Source organism: Spinacia oleracea, chromosome 4 (genome assembly GCF_020520425.1).
Source record: "Spinacia oleracea cultivar Varoflay chromosome 4, BTI_SOV_V1, whole genome shotgun sequence".
Classification (NCBI taxonomy): Eukaryota; Viridiplantae; Streptophyta; class Magnoliopsida; order Caryophyllales; family Amaranthaceae; genus Spinacia; species Spinacia oleracea.
Window position 1 is genome coordinate 83,440,171 of NC_079490.1, and position 22,595 is coordinate 83,462,765.

The 22,595-nt window shown below is 37.3% G+C and overlaps 1 long non-coding RNA gene across 2 annotated transcripts; it reads left to right on the forward strand.

The window, feature by feature from the left end:
• The first annotated feature begins 738 nt into the window (after positions 1-738).
• Positions 739-4,671, forward strand: LOC110795760 (uncharacterized). Of its 2 annotated transcripts, XR_002535423.2 has the most exons (3): positions 739-1,107; positions 2,967-4,143; positions 4,323-4,671. It is a non-coding gene; the product is annotated as an uncharacterized lncRNA (long non-coding RNA). The 2 variants fall into 2 exon arrangements; XR_002535421.2 differs by having other exon boundaries at positions 2,967-4,671.
• The last annotated feature ends 17,924 nt before the right edge of the window (positions 4,672-22,595 follow it).

Sequence of the window (22,595 nt, forward strand, 5' to 3'; positions counted from 1 at the left end):
TACCAATAAATAATTTATCCGTTGGTAACCGTTAGTATTAACTACGGATATTATGTATGTTGGCGTCAACAAATTAGGTCCTACAAAACATGATTTTTTGCCAACAAAAACATATTGTCTGTTGGTAGAAAAAATGTTTTCCAACAAAATTTCACAACCCGCTCAAAAGTTCAATTGTCCCGCTTCAGTCCAATTTTCTAGAATATGAAATAAAAAAAATCTATTTTTTATTAGAATATACGGAATAGTACTCAATTGGGTACAAAAATTCTACTTTCTAGAACTACTCTCTCCGTCCCAGAAAACTCGACCCGGTTTGACCGGCACAGAGTTTAAGGGACTTGAATTGACTTATTTAATTTAATAGGTAATAGTTGATAATGGGGTATTATTTTAATGTAGTTAGTGGGAAATGTGTAAAGGGTTGGTTAAGAGGTGGGGTTGGGGGAGAATAGGGGTTGAATTTTTAATTATTTTTTGTATGGAGTAGGGGTAGGTGGGTTAATAGGGGTGGAGTGAGAAATACTATAATATTATTAGAATATTTCCATTTTTAGAAACAAGTCAAGTATTAAGGAACGGCCGATAAGGAAAACATGTCAAATATTCCGGGACGGAAGAGTATCATGGCATTTCCATTTTTCAATTACACCAAAGAAAACCCCTCTTCTTTCTCCGTACCTTAGCTCTCTGATTTTGTAGAATCGGCTTGAAAGATTTAATACATTGAAGGCATCTCTTATCTTTCCTATTTTCATACTTTTGTTAATACGAATTATAAATAAAGCCTTAGTTAAATCGGCTAACCCTAGTTTTGAACGCATTTTTTCCGACGCCTTCGATTTTCAGTGATTCAATCTATTTTCTTATCAATTTCCCCCTTCTTTATTCAATTTTCTGTATTTTCTTGTTGCAGTTTAAGTTTTTTTTGGTGCTTTCTTACTTATTTTTAGTACTCAATTAACATGGAGGTTGTGTCCTTCCTTCTTTCAGGACTGGTTTCTTGGATTGATATCCTTCTTTCGTGATTAAAAACTAAATTAAGGAGGCAGGCTCAGTAATTTAAGCGCAAAGGGTTTCCAATCGACTACGGTCAAATTTGTTCAGGTAAACCAATTTATAATAACCTAAGTTAATTCTAGCTTAATTGGATATTATTAGTAGGTGGAGTATTCATTGGATCAACAACCTGATTATATTGTTATCTAAAGTTGTGATTTTCTTGGTTTTGATGTCGTATAATTGAATGAAATTAGCTTCGAGTTTTGAGTTATTTGATGTTTTTACTTTGTAACACGAGTCGAGGTGGGGACTCTTACCATTTCAGCTATTACTGCATTACCATATGATTTAGAGTTTTGACTTGATGTAGCAAACCACTTTAAAAAGAAAATATTTATCTTTACTCTGAATGAGTGCAATTTTGTGCTTCTGTAGACAGTAGGGGTAACTATTTTGTTCTTTTCTTTAGCTGAATTTCCAATTATGTGCACCAAGCTTTGAAAATCGAGTAAAGACTCTTATTTTCTTCATAATTTATGTGTGCCCTTGTGTTTAAGGTATAAGCCAGGAAATACAGGGTCATGCCCTCATGCAGAAGCAGCTGAACTATTAATCTTCTGATATTTTGTTAAAATTTTGAAGCTTTGTAGTTGAATGAAGCTGTCGGAGTATGTTACGTTGGTTATTCTTAAGAATTATTTTTTAGGGCTAATTGTAGTATATTATTGATGGCAAGGAATGAAACATTGGAATTTATTGATCCTTGGATTGCTTCTGTTAATATCTCACATTTGTTATTACTTAATGATGAATTGATGATACCAGATCCTAAAATGGCAGGGGAACTGTGAGCATTTAGTTCAATCTCACATCTTATTTTGATAGTCTCACCTGATTGGGATTACTGGATTTCTAAATGATTAGTCGCCTTGACTCTTGCTTTTGTTCTTTAATATGACAATAGGGTGCTTTACTTACACTACATAGGCTAGTTAATCACATATATCACTTTGTTTCTTATGTCAAAGACCACTTTCTTTGTTTTTTCCTTTTGTTTGTCTTTCTTGAAGTGTCCCATCCCAGTTCAACTGAATGTTGATGAGTGATTCTGTAAAAATTTAAGGCTATGTGTCTTTGTGATGTTGGATAGGCCATTTTCAATCTTATGATCATAGTAGAGCATAATTATCTTCGTCCTGTTTTTTATTGTAACTTGTTTTGTTAGTGAAAATGAGTCCAGTCAAGTAGTCAACATAAGGTTTGTTGGAATTAAGTTACCTTGTTAATGATTATTCTCTTTTTGTTGCTCTTGGTTTGGTAGTCTTATCATTTAATTAGCTGTTGCATCACCCTATAGACATGGTTTGGTATATCCTCTACTTTCAAAAAGCAAACAGCAAACGAAGTATGTATTCTTTTTTATCTTTACTCTGAAGTAGAGGAAGGTTGTGCTTCTGTTGGCATCAGGAGACATTGTTATGTTCTGTTCTCTAGCTGAATATGTGCACCCAGGTTTGAAACATATGAACAAATATTTAATTTCCTTACTAGGTACTGGTGGTATGTTTAAGGAAATGTTTAAGACGGCCTTGGTTCAGGTAGAGTTATGAGAGTGACAGAGTGACTAAGTGTGTGATAGTGTACAGATTATGGACATGGTTCTGCAAATATGTTATGGCTCCTATTTGTTTATGATAGGAAAATATGGTGCTTGTGTATGCAAGGAGAAGGACAACGTGTTTACTAAGCTGTTAGGTTTATGGTGGAATTGTTTGCGAATATATTTGGGAAGGAAGTTTGTTTGGAAACTTTGTCATATCATGATCCTTAATCTATGGCTTATAAGTTGTTGTGATTGTCTTTTGATGAACTTGATGTTTATGTATCTGAAAAAGACTTAATATATCTAAAAAAGACACTTTTTGTATCTAAAATTTTATGTAATATCAATTGGTTCATCGCAGGCGAATCTCATCAAATTGTGGCCTGAAGAAGTAATATCCCGCCGACTACCCTCTACAATAGAGATCTCGCTCGGTTTTTCTCTTGATCGGTGCTTGACCTGCTTTATCTTAATTGAAAAGATATTCTTTTAAAAAAAATTAATCGCTTTGTTAATTGGAATTTTTCTTTTCTTGTGTTCGTGATATTTCTTGAAAAATTGAAGACGTCTTTATTCTATTTTTTATTTTTACGGTTTGGAAAGTTAGTTTGAAAAAATTGTGCAATTTAACTCCACCATCTGGTAAATCACAGGAATTATATAGTTTTAAATTCTTGACTTTATTCTATTTTCAATGATAGGCATAAATGGTTATTCTTTTTCTCTCCCTGAAATGACCGTGTTCTTTTTTTATGTATTCGGAGTATATGCTTTAGCTAATTTTTTACGAGTTATCAATGTACTAACAAATCATTTGGATCAAAATTGTAATTACACAACAGCCTAAAACTAAAATGAGAAATGTGGCCTGAAGCTAGTTTAAGGCTTTAGTTGAAGTTTATGAATTATGCTAAATTAATCATAGCTTCTTAAATGGAATTTGAACTAGTACTGTCATACTGAACAAGTATGGTTGTCTATTGTTTGAATATTTTGGATGCCTTATCACCAAATCTTTAAACTTTGAAAATAAAGATGCTAAATTTGAATGAATCCGCGGTCTCTACTCTATAGGCAACTTGCAAAGTCTTTACTTTGGTTTACTTGTTTAAATTCATAAATCTTTCCATTGATTGATGCTAAACACAAAAAATCTCAAAACACGCGAGTTTGAAATATAATTCTAGTAATTTTTGTCTACCACAAAGTTTAGTCAGGGAGAATATGAAGTGTGTATTTCTCACTGCTTCTATGATAGAGTGTTTTAGGTTAAGAAACCAATGATTATACATTGGGTTAATATGGAATTTCCATATTCTTGAAATTTTATAGGAAGATCTCTAGAATAAATTGGGTATATAGCTTCATCATGCTGGTTCTTTTGCTCATAAAAAATCGCGGCTGATGAGGTATATGTTTTTATGTATGTGCTTGCACTGTTTTTATTGCTGGAAGGACAGGTTAGGCGTGTTTTACCTGGACATCTTTGCCATCCGTTGACGGGGGTCGTGTTGGAGCTCTGATGTAAAGCGTGTGAGGTGGGTGCAACTGATGTGTCCTCAATACAACAATGTTGTTATGGTTAGCCTAATGGGTTGTAGTTGGTTTGCTGCAACTTTTTTTTTGTTTTAGTGATGTTATAGTTGGGTTTGAGTTTGTTCTTTTCAGGCTGTTTGGGTGGTGTTGATTGATAAAGTCTGTTGTTGCTTTTCATCAGGCCCAGAGTTGGCTCCTATTGGTATGTTGTTTCATGCCGTTTCTGCAAGCTTACTCAATTTTTTTTTCTGGTTGGTTCTGCATGTTAGTCATAAGTCAGTGAAGCATCTAAGGGGAAGTGTTGGAGTTCCGGTGCTGCGGTTATCATGACCTGCGTTTACTTTGTAGTTCATATGTTTTGTTCTTTGTTGAATTTGATTTTGTAGGACTCAAGTTTTTTGGATTGGTTCTGTTGGTTGATTCGGTAATCCCTCCTAGGCCCCATGTGTACATATAATTTTTTTTGTTACGTATTAATACAACGGTTTTTTCATGAAATGCCCCTGAGGTTTCACGAAATTCACCAAATACCCCTGCGTGTTTCAAAATACATAATATACCCCTATTTTTTTCATACTGTTCACCAAATACCCTTATTTTGACTTTCCGTTAGTCCTCCGTTAAGTCATGTTTATAATTCACCAATTGCACATATTTATAAACTTTTTGCACAATATACACTTATTTGTAAATTTGTTTGCACCAAATACCCAAATAGTGAAGAGCATAGGTTAAGGCTGGGTGAGGAGGCTCCGATATATCTTCAGTAACAACAGCCATATCGATACTCATCCCGCAAATATCATCTTCCCTGTTGAAGCTGTCATTACCAGTACCAAACTCAACACCATCCAAGGGACAATTGAAACAGACACCTCCATCATTCACCATATGTCCAAATTCTACCTCTTGAAGGTACCCATCATCTTTAGTAATCTTACAATGACAATCAATCTTGTAAATGCTATCATTATCTGCAGAACCAATGGTAGGACGCCAAAATTCCTCTGCAGGGAAATAACTATTATCCCAGGCATATTTTAGTATCCTATCATCACACTTATTTTTTTTTTGGGAACTTCTGGAATTCCATAGGCGTGTTATTCCACCAGAAATTCCATCCAGCGAAAAGAGGGTAATCCCCTTTACAATAAGCACCATAATCAGCTCCTAGATCTTCAAGCCACCCCGTAATGGCGGTTAATGTGGAGCTAATATCCATCCCAAAAGGATCAGCAGGCAACAATTCACGAATGTCCCTATCCTCTGAACCACCATGAACCATATTCTCTTTAGGAAGATGGACCGGAAAGATCCGATGCAAAAAATTCAAAGCCATCCCCAAAATAACAACAAATCAACAAACTCTCTCCTCCAACAATCAACCCGAGCAAATATACGATGTAGCCGCCTCCCAAATATGGTTCTGAACATTATGAATCGAAACCCTAGAAACTGTAGCTGACAATGGCGGTGGCGAAATCAATGGAGATGGCGGTGGCGGCAACATTACCAGATTAGACCCAGGACTCGGAGGAGGATATGGGTTTAAGGTTGGATTCGAATCAGGAGGCGGGTACGGATTCGTGTTGGGGTTAGTGCTAATCAATGGGCTAGACATATTATTGTTTTTTAACAGAGCAAAAATGGCAGGAGTGAGAAAATGGAGTGAAGAAGATGATGAAATAGGAAATTGGGAATCTGGGATGAAGATGAATGGGTCTAGGAACAGGAGAGGAGAGAAGAGAAGAAGTGTTTTTTTATTTTTTTTTATTTTTAAGTGAATTGTAGAATATTGGATGAGTAAGGGTATAAAGGTAAAATAACACTAACGGAACATTAACGGTCGTTAAGTTCAAGGGTATTTGGTGCAAAATAAGTTTAAATAGGGGTATATTATGTATTTTGAAACACGTAGGGGTATTTGGTGAATTTCGTGAAACCTCATGGGCATATCATGAAAAAACCGTTAATACAATGCTTACTTATAGAGTAGAGTTAACAATGAACTCTACTTTGTAATATTTGTGGCGTAGAGTATTTTGGACAATGTAAACTGAAGAAATATATATATATATATATATATATGAATCAGGATCTGGTGAGAACCACCCCTTAAGATGAGAACTGAGAACTAATCTCAGCCGTTGATCAATTGAATCTAATGGCTGTAAAGCTACCCGAAATTTCAAAATTAGTAAGGGTAAAATAGTAATTTACCCGCGTTGAATGACCTCCCTCAACCCCTCAATTTTCAGAATTTCTTTCTATCTCTTCCTCCCTCCTCCCCTACGAATTCTCTCACTCTCTCTCTCTTTCAATCTCTTCCTCCTTCTTTCTCATATCTTCTTCTTCTAAATTCATATTTTGGGATTTGTTTTTCGTTTCTTCCGTTGCCCAGGTAATCCCCTTTTCAATTTTTATTTTCGAACAAGTGAAATTAGGGTTTTTAGTTCTTATTCGTTTGTTGATGTTGTGTTTACTTTTTCTGATGTTGTGTTTACTTTTTGTCGATGCTGTGTTTACTTTTCATTAATTTTTGTTTACTTTTATCCGATGTTGTGTTTACTTTTTCTAATCTTGTGTTTACTTTTTCTGATCTTGTGTTTACTTTATGTCGATATTTTACTTTTGATTATATTGTGTTTACTTCTACTCGATGTTGTGTTTACTTTTTTTGATCTTGTGTTTACTTTCTGTCGATGTTGCGTTTACTTTTGATTATATTGTGTTTACTTTTACTCGATGTTGTGTTTACTTTTTCCGATCTTGTGTTTACTTTTTGTCGAAATCTTGATCTTATGTTTACCTTCCGTCCGTTTTGTTTTAATCCAACAACTATCAGAGGTTCTCATTATAAGGAAGGTTCCCATCTTAAGGGAGGTTCTCACCAGAACCTGGTCATATATATATATATATACAACTTTTAGTAAAAGTCCTTTTGAGACAAATTATATGTTGGTAATAATCAATACCAATGGACAAAATGTGTTAGGTTATGATACATATAAATCATATATATTTCATGCGGAAAACCATAAAGCCAGGAATCCAAAGAATTAGCATAATTTAGGATGCATACTCTTTGTAGCGTGCCCTCCCTAGCTGCTCCCGAACCGAACAAGAACAAGTTTAGGGCTCCAAGTGTCGTCCCTCCGTAAATAGTCCACAGCATGTTCGGATCCGCCTTAGATTTAACTAACTAGAATTGCACCTAAGGTTTTATGTTTATTCGAATTAATTTGAGGCCAAATTAACGTTAGTTTTAATCCTTAAAACTATGTGAATACTTGAAATTATGTGTTCATAAATTGTGAATGCCATCACATATTTATAGGGTTGGAATAATGGAATTAGAAGTCTACTAGGTTTCAATTAATCTAATCCTATTAGAATTAGACATTAATTAAAACTAGTAACTTTAGGAAATTAATCTTTTAATCTAATCCTAGTTTCTTAAGGATTCGATGCATGCACGAACTTCAGCACACACACGCGCACGGCCCACAAGGGGCGCTGGCCATGCGAGCGCGCGGAGAAGCCCACAGCGCTGCAGCCCACGACTGCTCGCAGCCCATGGGCGCGCCAGCTGCCATGCGCGCTGGGCCTTGCGTGCCTTGGCTGCTGCTGCGTTGCCTTGCGCGCTGGGCTTGGGCCTTGCGTCTAGCAAGCTCGTCCGATGTTTATTTCGTACGACGCGCTTCCGATTAATTTTCCGATTCCGGAATTCATTTCCGATTCGAACAATATTTAATATTTCCGATTCCCGAATTAATTTCTGTTTCGAACAAATATTTAATATTTCCGATTCTGGAATTATTTTCCGATTCCGATAATATTTCCGATTCTGACAATATTTCCGTTTCCGGCAATATTTCCGATTCCGGCAATATTTCCATTTCCGATAATATTTTTCGATACGTACCATGTTTCCGTTTCCAGCAACATCTACGATTTGGATAATATTTATATTTCCGATACGATCCATATTTCCGTTTCCGGCAATATCATCGTTTCCGGAGTATTCATAATTTGCCTTTGACGATTTCAGCTCCCACTGGAACCGAGATCCGTCGATTCCGAATATCCATAAATGGAGTATTTAATTCATTTAAATACTTGATCCGTTCACGTACTATTTGTGTGACCCTACCGGATCAGTCAAGAGTAAGCTGTGGATTAATATTACTAATTCCACTTGAACCTCTAGCTAGGCATACAGTTCACTTGATCTCACTGAATTATTAACTTGTATAATTAATACTGAACCGCATTTATTAGACTTAGCATTGAATGCATACTTGTACCAAGGGCATTATTTCCTTCAGTCTCCCACTTGTCCTTAGGGACAAGTGTGCATTTCCTAATTCCTTTGTCACTTGATGCTTGCTCTTATTATGTCCAGAGGTGTTTCTCGGTTTCAGAGTTTAACTGATCAAATAAACAGATAATCATAGCCTACGATTCATCTGAGCACGGCCATGTATTTTACAGTTTCTAGCTCTCCGAGTGGCCTTGTACAACTTTTAGCATCTCATCCCGATTTATGGGAGGACAATCCCAATCTTGCGATCTTGAGATTAGACTTCGTTTGATAGGTGATTACCCGAGCGTTGCCTTTATAACCTCCTTTTACGGTGCGACGGTTGACAACGTCAAAGTAACCAGTTCTCAAATAAGTAATCTCAAATCACTCAGGTATTGAGGATTAGTGTCTAATAATTTTAATGAAATTTACTTATGACAGATTCTCATCTCTTATAGTAAAGTTTCATAGGTCTGTTCGATACTAGTCTTCCCAAAGTAAGTATCTATGCAAATGATTGGGACATTGCCATGTCCACATAGTTCAAGAAACAGAATTACTAGTCATCCTGCATCTAGTCGTCTAGCGTTTTCTATGCGTCCACCTTTATAGAAAACTCCGACCAGGGGCCATTTTCAACTTTTGACATTCAAGTTCACTTGATAGACATTTCTTAGTCACAGGACTGGTCCTGATAGTCTATCTTGAACATATCGTCAAATTGAAGGGACTCATCATTTAATACTAAACCAAGATTAAATGGAATATGAAAATACGTTTCATATATGATAAATGTTCAACCCCAATGTTTTACAACCATGGGCCTCTAACCCATCTTTAAAACAGTTCATGGATTTCAAAGCTATGCTTGATTTCCAGTGCCATAATGTGAGTGTTGTTTCTCACTTGTTGCATAGGTTTAGTTATCATGCTTTGCCAATCTTAATATCCCTTTCATTGAATGTCTTTCGAGAAGGATGATAAGATCTTTTGAGTTTGTTTATTATGTGATCTAGTCTTTCTTACTTCAATAGTGGTTCTACGCATTTTGGAATTAAGAACCATTAAGTCAACAGACATGTGATCTACCCAAGTTCGGTGAAGAACTCTTTACGTAAACAACTCTGTTTCATTGCTTCTTAGGCAATAAGTACTTCTACTTCAACTGTATAGGTTGCTAGTGATGCTTTGTTTGGATTTGCTTATCCAAGCAGTTCACGGATATGTGGAAGACTTTCCAGCTGTATCTTAGAACATAAAAATTAATATTTAATTTCCCACGCAACAACTCATGGTGTTTAATCCATGTTGCCATTTCAAAACACGATGCTCTTTAGCTCGTCTTTGCCAATGGTTAACTCCAAAGGGATCTTTCTTGATCCTTTGCCAGAGTTTATGCGTGTAGCATCAATATTTAGCATATCTTTATTTCCTTGAATCAAGAACTAATCCTATGTACCTTTTCAAGTATCATACGTTTTTCTTGTTCTCAATCTAGTTGATCTTTACTTAGACCAATAGAGATTGGTATGTGTTCGTTATGCCTAAAGCCATACGATACATGTTTGGCGATCCTTATATTATATCATACATGATAAATTCATTTGCAGAATAATTCCCAATTGAATTCTATCCATGTAACTTTAGCTCATCTAGTTTCAGTAGATACTAAATCCAGCTGAATTATTTGACATATAATATAGGTTAAGAATCTCATTTAGATCCTTTGATGTTTAACTTAGTAAATTCTTATACATAGTTCAAACATTCTTTACTTAGATTTATTCATATGGGTCGAATATCTCCAATGTAGTCTTTCGTGTTTGATTTAGTAAATGCCATTACTTAATCCAAAACAATATTATAAGATCTTTGTAAATAGATCTTAATACCCAGTATATGTACAAAGTTTCGCCTTGGCCCATCATTGATGAATTGTTTCAAATCTAAGTCATTAGCATTTGAATGTTATTTCACAATATAGAGATATGTGTGTGATACACATAGGACCAATTAAGTTTTATGTACTGCCACTAAACTTCTTATATATCTATAAGAATCATGTACATTTTATGAAACCAAAATACTTATTAGCTTCACTAAAATACAATTCTAATTCCCAATTGCTTGTTTAAATCTGTACTTAGATTTCATAAGCTAGCTTTCTTTTTTAAGTATTTATTTGGATCCACAAATCCTATGACATACCATGTACATAGTTTCTTCTAACATTTGATTGAGGAAGATGTTTTGTGATTCAATTGCCATATGTACCAATATGCAATCATTGTGCATGAGGTTTCAACACAATCCACGTCGCGAATTTGCTTGTAACCTTTAGCAACTAATCTAGCTTTGTGTGAAGACACAATTTCATATTTGATGGTTTTTATCCTTAAAACAAACTTGCAACCAATAGGTGTGAAACTATTCTTGCAAATCAACAAAATGTCAATTTTGTCATCAAAACATTGAGTATGTTTTATGGCCTCTAACCATTTAAAACATTGAGTCTATATATGGCCGCTAACCATTTTAGGGAATTTTATTTCGTCATAGCTTTCTTACAAGTCACAAACTCATTATCATCTTGATAATCGTTTGACTGCAAGTTGTAGGTTTCTTCACTATCTAATAGAAGAATCTCATAGCTTCAGTGACCTGAACTACATGTTTCTTCACTATCTAATAGAAGAATCTCATAGTTTCAGTGACTTGAACTCTATTGCTACTTGGGTATAGAACATCAAACAATAGAATATCAACAAGCACTTTGAGAGTCCTTTGAATATTCTGTTCTCCTTGAAGCACTTGTAAAGTCTTCTAAGAGATGTCTATTCTTAAAAGCCACTTCTAAAGTCCTTAAAGAATACGTATTCGGATTTTCTAAAGAACTTCGAAAAGCCTCCGGAATGTCCGTTTATGTTTGTTGTTCGCCTCGAATACTTTCGAGGTCTATTTTCTCCCACTTGTCATTTTGGAAACGAATCTCCAAAAAGGACATTATTTCGAGCAAACAAACATTATGTTCTCAAAAATTCGTGGTAGAAACAATACCCTTGTGTCTCATTTTAATAAATCACAATGAAACATATATATATTCTTGGGCCTTAGTTTGTTGAATAACAAACACTAAGCTCCCACTGAGTTTAGCAACTCTTTAGATGTATTATATTTTATTGAAAAAATATTTTGAAATTACTTTTCAATAGCTTTGACGAATTTGGTTTAGTTTGGTGGTAGTTGAGCATTTTGTTTTAGAAATTATAGGGAAAGTCTTTATGATTCATCATTGATCGAATCAAGTACTAATTGACTTCGATCATTCCAACTTAGATATGCCATATCTTATGGAGCTAGATCGTGAAATTACAACACACAATCATTGATGATCATTCTTGACTTAAGTAATCATCAACATGATCTAACCCAGATCTTTATGATTTCTTGCCAAGTGGGTTTTATACTTCTGAATCTTTGAACTAGCCAAACAGATTCAACCTTATATCACATTTGAGTAAATAAACCTAATTCACTCAAATCCATGTGAAATAATAAAGTTATAAATTCTTTCTTTAGCTCTGAACTCTATTGTCTAGGCGTTCTAACAATAGTTCATATCCTTTGTTACTTTCAACAAGTAAGACTAGCTTGTCTTGAATTGATCTAGAAATCAACCAACTTTCAAAAGTCCTTCAAAATAGAGCTTTTGAATGTTAACTTGTTGACATGGTCTAAGCAACAATGCTAAAGGTTTGTGGAACTCAAATCAAGAGATTGATTTGAACCTAGTAAAGTTCTTATTGTTAAAGATTTGTTTGTTTTAATCAAGCATATTGACTCAACCCGTAAATGACCATTTCATCCAAACAAACAAACAAACATTGTTTTTGTTTTTCTTGAATGTGAGTCTTTCTGTGTTTGAAACAGAAATTTAGGTATGCTGATTATGGAACAAAATAGCCATTAAGTTCCAGCCTTGAAAGGACTTAAAACAAACTAGATGACCCTACAACTAATGTAGCATTGCCATGCTTCATTTCCCACCTGTAGGTCATTAGTGTAGCCTAGCTTCCATTGTTTGAGTTATTACCGAAGTAAGAACCTCAACCGGTATATGATACCAAGGAAGTTTGATTTCTAGGTCACTTCTCTTTAAACATAAACTTTTAGGTAGAAATGGAATCGTAAATTCCTTTCATTTGTTCCTTGTTTTCCTATTTCTTGTACCCTTTCTTATAGTCTTAAGAATTGACTTCTCTAGTGTTGACTTTTATACTTTGTTAGACATGTCCAATGTCACTCCAACAAAGTTCTTACCATTTTATTTATGTTGAATATTCTTTTCAACTAGATGATCTTACCAGAAGCTTCTAAAGTTCTCTAAGCATCGATCTATTCGAATGTCTAAGGACTAGACTCATTCGAGAATTAAATGGACAAAGATATTAGGTTGTTAACCATTGGTAAAGCTGAGCGTTTAAACTCAATGCTTTATTATATAAAAAACTAGATTGTATTTTGAATTCACAAGCACCAATCGGTTTGCCATTCGACTTTGATACTCGAAAACAACCATAAGAGTCGATATAAGAAACGTACATTTAAATTTCTCATTTTCTCTCATTTCCGTGAACCATTCTTGGATTCACTACCAATCAAGGAAATTTACTGTTACCTTTCTAAAAGGATTTACTACAGTGCAAGATATTTAATTATAAACAATAATTATAACATACATTGAAGCATGCAAAGTCTAAACATTTATCATGAGTAATAACTTGAAAATTAAAGCAATCATGCAATTTAAACAAGTTATTGGCATTTTATTCGAATTTATTGCTCCGGCAGGTGTGAATAAAACGAATCAAAGATCCTAAAATCATGGAAGAATTAAGCACATTATGTATTTAGACTCAATTCTAAAATATTTTAGGCAAGCAAATCCTTTGCTAATAGTCTAGAAACTACTCTTGGTTGATAGGTACGTCTAAGAACTTATTAGGTAAACCTATCGATTTTGCCACGACATAAAAGGACTCCTTACTTATATCGTTGAGTTTCACCAAAACTAACATGTACTCATAATTATTTGTGTACCTTACCCCTTTAGGATCAATAGGTAACATCTCGCTTAGGCGGAAAACTATTACTAAGATTAATGTAAAGGTTTATCCAAGTAAGTGTTATTTTGGCATGGCACCTTTTAACTCAATTTTTAAAATTTGGAACTTAAGGTTCTTACTATGTTGGTTAGATTTTAAGTGAACTAAAATACTTAATCATGCAACATAATCAAGCTATAATCTCATGCATAATTAAGACATATTTAAAGCAATAAATAACTTAAAACATGCATTAGATATAAATGTGATCTAGTATGGGCCGACTTCATCTTGAAGCTTCAACTTCAAACTCCGTATTGAAAATGGATTGGAAACTCCGTCTTGAATTTCACCAGGGGAGACGCCATTTTCTTCAAATAGGATAAGCTATAATTTAAACTAATTACAACTATTTGATGGTACGCATACCATATTTAAATTAAAAACTTTGGCGCATTAGACCAATTTTACATTCAAATTAATGGTACGCAGACCATATTTTCTATCCTATTTGGGCCATACTAGTCACTTTCCATAACCTACAAAACAGTACATTTACAATATACCATTCACCCATTCATTTATCAAAGAATGACCCACATAGATGGTTAGTAGAACATATTATGCATCACTTAAATATTTGCATCAATTAATCAAGGGTTCCAATAATCTACCAATTATTCAATCCTTATTAATTCTAATCGAGTTGTTTTAATCTTAAAGGAATGTAGACCTAATCATGAGTTTATGACTAAAACGCTCCCACTTAAACCAATAAATTTACATGCTTTACTAATTTTAAACATAAAATTGTATTTCCTAGTCTAACCGGAAACATACAAATTTAATTAAAATCTAAAGCTCATATAAATTATTATTTTGAATCCTTTAATTTATTTTCAGTTTATTAATTTAATTAATTTAAATTTAATCAAGGTTTTAATTTTAGTAAAATAATTAGTATAAATAAAATTTATAATAATTAAATTATTCAAAATTAAATTCCGAGAAAAATTTAAATTACGAATTTTAAAATTAATTAAAAAATGTTTTCCAACTGAAAATCAAAATTAAATTCAAAGCCCATCAATCGGATCAAGACGAGGCCATGGGCTTGCGCCCATGCCCCGTCGAGTCACGAGGCAGCAGTGCCCCTCACGAGTGATTGCATAGCAAGGCACGAGCAGCAGCCACGCGCAAACGCAGCCAGCCAAGCCATGCTTGCGCGCAGCGTTGCTCGCTGGCTTCGTAGCGCAACAGCTACTTGGCGAGGCAGCGCTCGCTGTGCGCGAGCCATCGCTCGCTGGGCGAGGCAGCGCTCGCTGTGCGCGAGCCATCGCTCGCTGGGCGAGGCAGCGCTCGCTGTGCGCGAGCCATCGCTCGCTGGGCGAGGCAGCGCTCGCTGTGCGCGAGCCATCGCTCGCTGGGCGAGGCAGCGCTCGCTGTGCGCGAGCCATCGCTCGCTGGGCGAGGCAGCGCTCGCTGTGCGCGAGCCATCGCTCGCTGGGCGAGGCAGCGCTCGCTGCTGCGAGGCATCCCTCGCTGCTCGCGCGCGTGCCTGCCTTGCTCGCTTGCCTTGCTTGTTCGCCCATCAGCCCATGCCCATAGTAGCACTCGATGCAAGGCAGGGCTACTGCTTTGTGCTCGCGTGTCACTCGTCTTGGTCGCTGCATTCGTACCCCATGGGCGACGAGCTCCCTTGCTCGTCATCGCATGCCCGCACTATACAACACCCCTTAAGGGTAACACTTAGCGTCCATTGCATTCCCGCACTATACAACACCCCTTAAGGGTAACACTTAAGGGCATTCAAATTTGTTAAACATATACTGTAGGTCAATCAAAAATTCAAGATTTACAAACAAGAATCGCAAATATTTAATTTAACATCTTAAAAATTACAAATTTTGCGTTCGAAAAACTAAAACCTCCGAAAAGTCATAGTTAGGCTTCGAATTTGGGAATTCAGGGATTGGCATCAAATATTTATTTTTAGTCAAAATTTTAAAACGCTGTTTACATGCGAAATACACTATAAAATTATACGATTCCGACCATTATTGACTAAACTGCCGAAAATTCTGCGAACATATAATTAAATAATCGCACGAATTTGCAATTAATTACAAAAATCGAAATTAATCACCCCTTTAATTCATTGCAAATTTATAAAATTTAACCATGTTAACTAATTATTATGGAATTAATTAGAGGCTCGTGATACCACTATTAGGTTATTATACATATAATTGAAAATAAATCATGCGGAAAAATCATAAAGCCAGGAATCCAAATTAATTGCCACATAACAATTAGCATAATTTAGGATACATACACTTTGTAGCGTGCCCTCCCTAGTTGCGTCCGAACCGAACAAGAACAAGTATAGGACTCCAAATGTCGTCCCTCCGTAGGTAGTCCACAGCACGTTCGGATCCGCCTTAGATTTAATTAACTAGAATTGCACCTAAGGTTTTTTGTTTATTCGAATTAATTTGAGGCAAAATTAACGTTAGTTTTAATCCTTAAAACTGTGTGAATACTTGAAATTATGTATTCATAAATTGTGAATGCCATCCCATATATATAGGGTTGGAATAATGGAATTAGAAGTCTACTAGGTTTCAATTAATCTAACCCTATTAGAATTAGACATTAATTAAAACTAGTAACTTTAGGAAATTAATCTTTTAATCTAATCCTAGTTGCTTAAGGATTCGATGCATGCACGAACTTCAACACACACACGCGCACGGCCCACAAGGGGCGCAGTCCATGCGCGCGCGCGGAGAATCCCACAGCGCTGCAGCCCACGACTACTCGCAGCCCATGGGCGCGCCAACTGCCATGCGCGCTGGGCGTGGCCTTGCGCTGGGCCTTGCGTGCCTTGGCTGCTGATGCGTTGCCTTGCGCGCTGGGCTTGCTAGGCGTGGGCCTGGCTTCGTGCTGGGCCTTGCGTCTAGCAAGCTCGTCCGATGTTCATTTCGTACGACGCGCTTCCGATTAATTTCCCGATTCCGGAATTCATTTCCGATTCGAACAATATTTAATATTTTCGATTCCAGAATTAATTTCCGTTTCGAACAAATATTTAATATTTCCGATTCCGGAATTATTTTTCCGATTCCGATAATATTTCCGATTCTGACAATATTTCCGTTTCCGGCAATATTTCCGATTCCGACAATATTTCCATTTCCGATAATATTTTCCGATACGTACCATGTTTCCGTTTCCAGCAACATCTACGACTTGGATAATATTTATATTTCTGATATGATCCATATTTCCGTTTCCGGTAATATCATTGTTTCCGGAGTATTCATAATTTGCCTTTGACGATTCAGCTCCCACTGGAACCGAGATCCGTCGATTCCGAATATCCATAAATGGAGTATTTAATTCCTTTAAATACTTGATCCGTTCACGTACTATTTGTGTGACCCTACCGGTTCAGTCAAGAATAAGTTGTGGATTAATATTATTAATTCCACTTGAACTGAAGCGGCCTCTAGCTAGGCATACAGTTCACTTGATCTCACTGAATTATTAACTTGTATAATTAATACTGAACCGCATTTATTAGACTTAGCATTGAATGCATACTTCGACCAAGGGCATTATTTCCTTCAAAATGTCTTGGTGAAAGTTTTTCTGATGGTACTTATATATGTTGGTGAAACCTATTCCAACATTTTATTAATTATTGGTATAAGTAGTACCAACAGAAATAATAACAATTACTTATTGTTGGTTAAAATGATCAAATACTAACATATCTTGATTATCTGTTGGTAATACTTTTAGCAACGGAGTTTTTACCAACAGTTTACCAACATTTTTTTATCTGTTGCTAAAGGCTTTTACCAACAAATAACTACGTTTTACCAACAAAAATATAGCCCTGTTGTAAAATGTCATTTTTCTTGTAGTGAAATTAGCAAATAGATTAGCAAAATAGTATATTAGAAGAGCCCCAGATTACCTAAGTAGGATAGATTGATTTCTTCAGGTTGATTTCCCAATTGCAAGGTGGTAGTAGAACTTGTATTTTGAAATTTTGAGAGGATTTCTAAGTGTAGAATTATTTTGGCATTTTGACGTTGTGTTCGTATTTGATTTTCTGCCCCCTAAAGTTACGTAAAATGAGGGTTTATATAGAAATGTGGCTGAAAAATCGACAAAAGGCTGGTGCCTGGAGCCAGGCCAGCACCCGGCACTGATGCTGAGTGTGCGCCTGGCGCCAGCTGATGCTGCCAAAAAAGGACGATGGCGCCGTCCTTTTGAGACACGTCTTGGTTGCCACGTTTGTACTTTCTTATTGTAGTGGGAGATGTTTGCATGGGGAGGTTTCTTAATGAGGTTAATTTTCTTGTTTTTAGATGCCAACCTTTTGCTGATTTGTACAGTTTTGAATCTAGTTTTACGGGTTGGTGCCCGGGATGCTCGGTTTTGTGGTTCGGCGCCCGAATTTGGATTGCTTAGTGTCATTTTGACTGGAAACGTGGCTCGGAGACCAATAGAGAGGTCCGTTTTGAGAGTTTGTATTTAGAATTTTGAATTTGTATTTAGGAATTGAATTTTGTACCAAGTCCCGGAATGGGAACGGACTCGGGGATTGAATTTTGGATTTTTGGACCTAGAATATTTAGCAATTGGGACTTCCACTTGGAGTTGTACCAATCTTGGCGCTAGGCTAATGGTTTCGTCATTGGCCCTTAAGGGGAGACACGAATTTGGTGTCTACAGAAGCCCCAACTTTGAGTGAGCGTTCGATGAGGAAAGCGAAAGTCAAAGTATTCGAATTGGGACGGAGAACGATCAAGATGTTTAGCAATCAATACCATTCTTTGTACGCCGGTGCCTGCATAAAGCAAGAGTAAGAAAAAAAAGGGGGGGGGGGGGGGTCGAGTCTACCTCCGGTAGGCTTTGACGACTCAACTTTGAACGTCCCGGCCCTTGTTTGAGTAGGAGCTTGGCATCAAAAATTTTGAACTTTAAACATTGAATATGCCGTTTGAGTTTTATCCGGCTTGATCTTGAAAATTTTGAATTTTGAATATGCGGTCTGGGTTTTACCCGGCTTGATCCACTAGGGAGTGGTTTTAATGTTTCCGATGGGGAAAAGAATATTGGGGCACGATACTTTGACTTTCCCGGAGCCTAAGTCTGTTAGGAGTGCCTTGTCCTATCTCGCATATTTTTCGGGGCTCGAATACTTCGAAATATTTATCTGTTGTTGTAGCCGAAACAAATGCGTACACGTACTTGCTGGGAAAGATTCTTGATTTTATGTTTGATGCTTGGCACAAAATACCGTAGTAAAAAAGCACATACAATCAGCACGGGGAAGCGCGGGGAGATTCTCGCATGCGCCTGTAGGGGGACCCATCGCCTGGCGTCAGCGCTGGCTTGGGTTATAAATACCCCAAGAGCCTTCGGCCGAATCACTCATACATTTTTTGCTTCTCAAATTTCTTGCTTTTGTTCTTGCTCTCAAGCTTTTGTCTTTGCTCTCTCTACTTCAACCCATGTAAGTATTTCAAGTTTTGCTTTTGAAATTACCTTAGGTGCATGCGTAGGATGTTTTCTTGTATTGAAATTGCCTTTTGCATGTATGAGGCCTAGAAATGTTTCTCCCTTGGGTAGATATGATGAAGGGCTCTTGATTTTGCATGTAGATTTGAAAATGTTGACTTATTGACCACTTTTTGGGGGAGGTCACCCATACCTACGGGGTAGGTATATTGAAAAGGGGTTGATGGTATCTTGTATTTTGGAATGTTGGAATGTTGATAGTAGTAGGTGCTAGTTTTTTGTACTTGTATTGGAATTGCTTGGTAGCTATCTTAAAGATGAACTGTTGGAACTTTAGAACTTGGAAATTCGTATCTTATATTTTGAATTTTGTAGATGCCCTTTTGAAGTATGTGGCAATCTTATATATGGGCCTTGTATGGAAATGATAGGCTCAGATAGCCTAGACGTGGATGTAGATTTGGAACAACTGCTTAGACAAGGATAACCTAGGAGTTGGCGTAGATTTTGAATATTTGATTGAGGATCCCTGACCATACTTGTAGTGCCACCGGGGATGTGAAGGAACTAGTATAAGATAGCCCTCAAGATAGAATATTCACTTCGTACTTGAATGTCTTAGCATCTCTAATCGTCGTACTCGGAGGAAGATCGTTGAGTGCTCACCCAGTCAAGCTGAAGAGGAGGTTGCTTCCGACACGGAGGCGGGAGGGATAGAGGATGTGGAGGTCGGAGGTTTGGTCCCATCTGAGAGGAACGCCTTTGACAACAGTGGCTGGGGACCGGCTGATTTGGTCTTTAACCGAACCCATCATTTGTCCCATCGACCGCGTTTGGGCGTGTTATGTTCATTGTACTTTTCTTTAGTTCGTATCCCCTTTCTTTTTGAGTCATGCTTACTTGTATCGACTTGTCCCTGTTGTAGATGGAGCCGGTGGGCATTCGAGTGTTCTGGTCTCGGAGGGAGCTTGAGAAATCCTTTGCGCGTATCCGTGACGATGCGGCTACCAGGGCTTTGTGGGAGCGGTTAGGATTCACCCTATTCTGGCAAGCGGTCCGGGGTTTTGAGGGTAATGCTGGCGTCAAGAACAGGACGCAAGTCCTCCTGGAGTGGTGGTGGGACACCAATAGCACGTTTCACATGCGCTGGGGGGAGATTACAATAACTCCCTTTGAGTTTGCCATGATTATTGGACTCCCTTTTTCTGATAGGGAGGTTGTTTTCACCCAGGAGTTGACGTGGGGAAGGTCGGGTGTTGGAGAGTTATTGGGACCCGTTGTGGGGATATTGCCGCCGGGGAGAAATTCATGTGGTTTGATGCAGATTCTAGCTGGTATTGAGTGTCCTGGAGCAACGACTGAGCAGAGGGTTCGCATTTTCTTGCTGGTGCTTGTCTGCCGATTAGTGGTTCCTGGTAGGAACAGTCGCGTGTTGATACGCTACCCGGAGCCTCTGAGGGACTTGGGATCCGTTCCCTGGCTTAGTTGGGGTAGCTTGGCATATGACCACCTTTTACATCAGATGAAGAATGCTTCGAGGACTGCCCTTTCTGACCCAGTTGGTATTGCTGCCCTGTGGATAGTGCTAGAGGTATTTACGACTTGTATTTTGTATTTGTAGGTTTGAATGACCCTTTACTTGTTTGCATATTTGGGCGTATGAGCATTTTCCTGGCTTGGCGCCTAATCGCCCTTGCGATGCGACTTATCCGTTTGTAGCTTCTTGGCGGGGCACATTATGCACTCGTGTGACCATGCAAGTCTTTCGCAAGGCTTTGCGGACCACATATTTTGATAAGGTAGGTTTGTATTTAGGAAGTCCTGAACTTTTCTATTTCTTGTTTGCCAATTGAACTTGTCGCTTTGTAGGTGGTCTTCTGCCCGTTGAACGGGGTACCCATGTCAGAGTCAGCAATTCGGGCCCACTTCTTCACTAGGAGGAGATTGTTGATCCCGATCCTTTACCGCCCTATGTGGTATTTGGGTGAGATATTTGTCATCCATCATAGCTTTGCCTTTCAGCCGGTTCCTTTCGATCCCCCAGAGTCCATGATGTTGAGTGTCCCGGCCATGGGCCAGTTCTATGTGATAGTCTTGGATTAGGGCGATGCTGATTCGCTATGTCTTCCCTGGGAGGGTTGCATAGATATGAGAGCCAACTATCGGGCTGTAGTACCTCGTATTTTTCTGTATTTATAAATATATTTTATTATAAAGCATTTTTATGATTTTCAGAATTTAAATCGCATTTAAATATTCTTTAAATGTATTTTTAATTGATTAGAATATTTATTATTTTAATTAATTACAAAAATAATTTATTATTTAGAGTCGGGAATTTATTGGGTTTCAATTTTTAAATGGTTTGAATTAATTCTAAGCCCAACTCGTTCTAATAATTGAGTCGACTAAGATATCTAATTTCAATTCTTAATTCAAACCCAACCAAATTAAGCAAGTCCATCTTATGTTTAATGAAGCCCAAAAGGGAATCCTAAAGCCTCGCCCATGTTGAATTTTCCGAAGAATATAAATATAGGTGATCACCCTCAAAATCTCTCAGAATTAATCATTAAACCTAAAAGTAAAACCCTAACCCTAAATCTCCCTTACTTTCGTCGAACTTCTATTTGGCCATTTTTCTCCTACTACCTTTCGCTTTCTGAAAATAGTTTCTTCTTCAAAGTTGTAGATCTCGAAACGTTATTGAACTATGCCTCAAGAATCGATTGATTTCGAGTTATAGATTAGGACTTAGGGCTGTTTTAAAATCCTAATGCAGTATTTCACTTTTCTCTTTTCTCTTTTTCATCACTCTCCTTGTGTCGCTTGCTTAGCCGAGCACCTTGCTTGTGCCTCCCTGCACTCGACGCCCTCACCCTCTCCTTTTCTGCTGCCTCCTCTCTCTCACTCGCACACTCGTGCCTTGCGCCTCGACACTTCCTGTGCCTCACACACACGCATACACGTGCAATCTCTCCTCTGTCTTTTCTGCTGCCTTGTTGTTGTCGTGCCCGCACAAGCACTCGCACAACCTCGTGCCTCGCCGAGCGTTTCTGCTTCCGTGTGCTTGCACAACCCCGCGTGTCTTTCTGCCCTTGCTGCCTGCTCGCGTCTCCCACCGCACACACAAGCACTCGTGTGTGTGTTGCCGCGCACCGTGCTCCGTGTATTTTCAATCTTTTGCGCCCAATCACATCCAAATCGTAATTGTACCGTGCTATAGGCTGGGTTGGTATAATTCTCTTCTTCCTTACCTAATCTATTTCAATTTCGTATTTTAAATTATATGATTATTATTGGTTTTTGATTAATTAAAATGCTGGGATCGGTTATCAACACTGAGTTTTGATGATTTGTATGTTTGAATTATTGAAGAATGTTTTGAATTGAAGTATTATAATTTTCAGATTTGAAATATATATCAAAGCTTCATTTTTTATTAGTTTTAATGGTTTTAATTACAAACTATGATTAGGGTTTTAATCTCAACTTGATGGTTGAT